This window comes from Aulostomus chinensis, chromosome 16 (assembly GCF_037954235.1).
Source record: "Aulostomus chinensis isolate RoL2024-O1b breed Wild chromosome 16, RoL_Achi_v1.0, whole genome shotgun sequence".
Classification (NCBI taxonomy): domain Eukaryota; kingdom Metazoa; phylum Chordata; class Actinopteri; order Syngnathiformes; family Aulostomidae; genus Aulostomus; species Aulostomus chinensis.
Window position 1 is genome coordinate 21,034,557 of NC_141335.1, and position 6,000 is coordinate 21,040,556.

The following is a 6,000-nucleotide window of genomic DNA, read 5'->3' on the forward strand; positions in this document are numbered from 1 at the left end:
TTTCTCTCCTTCTCACAGGGGACTGCTTTTAATTGGGTACACTTTAACGTGCTGCCTTTAAAAATCCGCTCTTGTTTTTGCAGAGTGTTTCATTTATATTTGCTGAGTTGAGCAGAAATGTCTCACTCCACAGAACACGGCAACAAAAGCTGCTTGTTCATCAGCTGCCGGAGCAGGAGCCGGTTCACACAGTAACATTTCAGAGGTGAAATGCGGTTTAAGAATTTTGACACTTTGACAGAATGGGGGTAGGATATTTCCTGAATTGCAACACAACAAACACCTGTGGCTGCCTTTAGGCTGGGATTGGAAATTGTAATGCTCAATTAGAAACAATCAGATGTCCGGCGCTCAGCAGCAAAAGTTACGTTTGACTGGAAAATTTCTTTAATCGACTAATTAGTCATTATTTCTAGGCGCAAGTGAGGCACAAATTAATAGAAAAGATTGACAATCGAGACCTTAAACTGGTAACAAAGGTGGTATCAATCTTCTCATCTAAGTTTGACAAGAACTCAAATCTCCTTTGAAACTTCTTATCATTGCAGATCAGTGTTCGTGGTCTATGTGATAGCTTCAAAATGAATTCTCTGATGGATGAAAAAGTTATTTTTAGACAGGCAGGCAGCCAACTTCAGTGAAACATTACTTGCTAAATACCTGTGAGTAACGACATTCCCATTAACTCCAAATGTACGACAGAGCTACATCATATCGGCACGTGCAATTCTGAAATGATGACTGATTTATTTCTGTTGTAAAGCTGAAAATATAAAGACACTAATTTATTTTTGAGGTATTTCTTTGCGGAGAGAGTACAGTTTCAAAAGTTATATTTGGGAGTACACAAGTAAAAACGCATTTTTTGAATTAAGGATTGCTTTAATTCGTTACACGATTCCTTAATGAGGATAGATGGTTTCAATTTGAGATTAACAGAGATTCCTTCAAAGGGAGAACTGTTGGATTTTCAACCTCAATGCAATAATATAGTCTGATTTAAATGATTTCCTGAAATATCGACTATAATTTTGCTGTGATGAGTATATTGTTTCTTTGCTGTCCAGGAGAATGTTATTGTGAGGTTCCATGTGTCTTGCAGTGATCCTTATATTCAGCCTTCCAGTTGGCTCAGCTGTGACTCCTTATAGCGCTACATCAAGGCGGCGTCCCGGTTTTATCGCCCACCTGCATTCACTCATCAATCAGGATTGGGTCACACCCCCAGCCAATGATATAAAGTGTCTGCCTGATGGAGGGTTTCTCCATTTGTAGCCTGATGAAAGTTTATAAGGTTGCATATTCATTGTTATTGCAACCAACCGCAAAACCCCCTTTCCCTTTGATTTATTTAAGTCACTGTCATGTTTTTGTGCCCATCCCTGAGAGGAGCTTTGTTTTCTTGCTTAAATGCTGAAGAACACTCCTTGAGCGTAGCACTACGTCTCCATTCACAGAGAAAACTTTAAATCCAGACAATATAATTAGTCTTTCTTCACAACGATCAGTGGGAACAGATCATCCTTTGTTAGACCCATCCATCCATCCATCCATCCATCCATCCATCCATCCATTTTCTATAAAAGTCAAGGGTCACGAGGCGCTGGAGCCTATCCCAGCTGACACTAGGCGAGAGGCAGGGTACACTCACGCTGCAGTCTGTTGCAGGGCCATCAGGAGCAATTTGGGGCTCAGTATCTTGCTCATGGATGCTTGGACATGGTCACCGGGGGAAATGAGGATCGAACCACCACCCCTTTGGTTGTTAGATGGCCACTCTACCTCTGAGCCGTGCCACCCCTGCTCATTAAAGCCACAGATGGGAAAAAAACAAGCATGACTGTAGATTTATTTTTGGGTAAAGCTGGCCCCTGAAAGCCGTGGTTAAAAAAAAGTTAGTGTTGCATTGTTACTCGCTGAACACAGCTTGAACCACAAGGGTTCAATGCCATTAATATACTGCGAATTCACATTCTTTTCGGGCTGAGAATCTGTCTTTGTTGCACATCGCTGTGAGTCTGAATCACTGCTTCTTTTCCTTCCCCATTCATTCAACAAACTTGAAGTCCCCACCCGCTCTCCATTTCTCCTGTTATGTGGTGCAAGATTCTGGAGTTAAACAGATGGTGACTCGGGGCCTCCTCGGGTCCCTTACTTGGGGGGCCTATCTGCATCAAGCAAGCAGGCTGACAGAATGGGGCCATTCAGGGGGTGAAACAAGCACCTGAACCAGGTCCTCTGTGGGGCTGTGCCACCATGCCTCCACCTGGCTTCCAACAGGAGGCTCGTGAGTTCAGGCAGGCTTAAATTCCTCTCACTTCTGAGGCAATATGTTCTATAAGGTGTGTGTGTGTGTGTGTGTGTGTGTGTGTGTGTGTGTGTGTGTGTGTGTGTGTGTGTGTGTGTGTGAGGATAATCAAGATATGAGAAGAGAATAACAGAGCATAATAAACAGTGGTTGGATAAAACACTGATTACAGGAGATCAGGTGGCTCCTTGACCCTGAAATGCAGCCCTGCCTCTAAAAGACACACCACAGGCTCTGTATATTGAGTATGCATTTTAAGTGCATAACCTTATTTTACATTTAAATGAATGTCTGGATTAAATTTGCTGCTGGCATGTTTTTAAATGGTCTTCCTCGGCTCTGTGAATGGCACAGAAATCTGTTTGTAGTTCACAGTCATCTGTAAATGGAACCTTTGACCAAAGGTTTATTCATGACGCTAGTTCATGGGCTCACTCTTGTAGTTCAGGCTTGTAGTTCCCAAACTTTTTCAGCCCTGAATGTTCATGCTGCTCTACCTCCCCAGATAACGCTAGCAATACCAGCCACTAATTTAGCACTTTTATTGTTCATTCTTGCTTTGGAAGCCCAGACGGTGCAACAGTCTGATTTACGTCTGCAGTTGATGTTCTGTGTCAGTGATGGTTTCTGCTGCTCCAGTGAATGTGGGTTGATGTTGTTTCAGCCATTCATCCATATTTGGGCAAGTTCTGTAAAATATTAGGTGCTAAGTGCCCTTACTTTTTTAGTCCCAAGGAGGAAATGGACTAGCTGGGATGTATGCCCACAGTACCCGCCCATGGTCCTCCTCTGCCTCTGATTGGCTAACTCTTGGTGCCTTTTCGGTGTGTGGAGAGATGGATCAGGGTCAGAGGCGACTGGAAGAAGACAAGGACCAGGTCTTTGCAGAATGACACTAAAAATAGAATCAATGACAATCTTTGTGGGGATTCTAGAATTTTTGGTTTCAATTACCCCAGTTTAAGAATCATGGCTACAGACCACAGTTCCTCATGTGCTCCTCTAGCTGATGCGCTCATCTAAAGACAAACACAACAATGGCAGCTTCATGATTGCTGGCTAAATCCTTAATGTTTACAGAGAACCAGTTGATCAATCTGGAGAAATCATTTTTAAAAGTTGGAAGGAAAAAAAAACTTTACTGATGGTAAAACCCTTGACCCTTTCAACTGCTTCCCGCTTTCACATTCAACAGTGATTTCTTTTGAAATAACTTCATAAAGGTTGCATTGAAAATTCTTCTTTCAACCCTCGTTACACTCTCTCTCTCTCTCTCTCTCTCTCTCTCTCTCTCTCTCTCTCTCTCTCAGTATTCCTGGGGGTGGCTCAATCAGACAACAACAGTGTCTGTCTGTCATTGTCAAAAGACATTTCAATTTGGAGGCCATCCTTTGGGTCCTTGCAAATTACCACTTCTAAGGGCTGTGAGTCCCCAGGTCGCTCCCAGAGGGGTGGGCCTGGGACGCCGTCTCTCACTCACGCTGCCTTGTAGCAGCAATGCTGATGATGACATGCTTGTCCCTCCGTCTGAAACAGAAGTCTCTCCGGTTGAATAGCGGGCAAAAGTCATTATTCTGTATTAACTTTGTAATGTCTTACATTTGAGAGGTGGAAGAAATTTGTAGATTCAAGTGAGTTGAAACAAGACTTTTGTTAAACGTTTAAGCTTAAACTATTTTCACTGTTGTGTGTGTGTGTATGGGGGGGGGGGGGGGGTCAAACATCTGCAAACATCCAGAGCCAGTGACTGCAATGCAACCTAGTTTCAGTGTGCATTTACACTTCCCAAATCGCCAAAGTGGTGTTATTATTATTAAAGTGGTGTTCATGTGCGAAGATTTTCTCGCTGATTAAAATTTCTCGCGATCAAAAACCCAATGTATAAATCCCATTTGTCTGGGATGGAGGGAGGCCATGGTGATATTAACTTCTAGGCTGGCCTAGAAAAATTCATCATCCTTGCAAAGCTCAATTGAATGTGAATAACTAAAGATACTTCACCAAATTGGTATAGCATATTTCACTTGCTATGTCGGACCTTACATTCTTTATCTACATGTGGTCATCTGTATAATGGTCCTCTCCAAGTCCTGATGAAAGCACAACAGCACAGCAGGTTGGTGTTGCTTGAAATTACTGTTTATTTCTGTTTGTGTTGATTTTACTGTCATTTTGTTTTGGACTGTAAAAATGGGCAATATTCAGCCCAAAGTGTCAAGTATTTGGGTCGTCCGTCCTTCCATCCATCTGTATGTATTCAAGCACACACTTGTGTCCCAATCTTTGCAACACCGTAACGATTCGCTTCAATTTTGGCTCAAAAACCCACTGGAACTTGAGGATCTCACAAAAAAGCAGTTCCTACGGAGTTCCTTGAGGAAAGTTTTGTATCCCCTGAGATGAACTGACAAGATTTTGTTTGTCAAAGGTCATTGGTCACTGTCACCTCATATTGACATGAAATTTTAGGAATGTCTTGAAGAAATCTCTTTAATTATCCACTCAAGGATGACCTGAAGAAATTTAAGTAGTCAAAGGTCTCGGCCATTATGACAAGCACACATTATTCAGCATACAGCCAAGATGCGGCATTTCTAGTGTTGATCCATCATGCAGTTAATCCTCAATGTTTTGAGTTTCCTGTTAAAGCAGCATAATGTAGTTTTAGTGTGCAGCAGCGCCCTCTGCTGATACCTTGGGACAATTTCTCTTAATTGCAGGTGATTTTGACATAAATTGAATTAATGTCTGACTAGAAATTGTTTTCAACAGAACTATGAGAAAAAGATGAGAAAAGATTTTTCATGTTTGTGAGCACCATGATTGTCCATGACTGTTGGTCTGGACTCACAGCAGTTGTACTTATTACCTGCACTTGCAGACTGAGCTCCCACCATAAACCCCCTCTTTTTCTTCTTTTTGCCTCAGTCATGTCTTCTGGACTTGGGCAGAGAAATAAAAGCGTCACCGCTCTATCACAAGTCCATGTTGTGCCATCCATCCTTGTAAGAATTGTTGGAGAGTCAGCACAAGTTATACAGTTCCTGTGGTGGACATTTCTGTAATATATACCAAGAATCCAGAGATTTCCTGCTTGTATTTAGTGTCGTGCTTGCAAGTGTGAATGACCAAAATGAACAGAGTTTCAGACTGAGGGAACTCTCCTCTGAATCTTACTATACATGCTAACTATAACTCATCATCTCTAAAATAATACTAGACTACAGTCATATATGCCTAATGAGAACATTGTGGTTTTGCGTTGGAAAATTAGGTCACATTGTACTGAAACATGAGGTTTATAAACATATGGAAATGACATCACCTTCGTGTGTACATACTGTGCTTTCGATCCAGTGAGATCTATAGATAGCAGAACCCGGTAGCATGGGTGCAATTCACACCCTCACAAAATGAATGAACAGTTTCCTTGCTGAGAGGCCACAGTATGTTCACATTACAGGACAGTCCTCTATCATAAATACTCAAACTGGTGTACCACAAGGATACATCCTCTCACTCCTGCAGTTCACCTTGAATGTATCAGTCATCATGATAATTGATTAAATATGCAAATGCAGTGGCAGTGATTGGCTTTTTACCTGCTGATGAAAACGGTTACAATGATTTACTTCCATAGCTACTCGGTTAATCTTTTGATTTTAAACAGAAAGTAAACAAAAGAAACGATG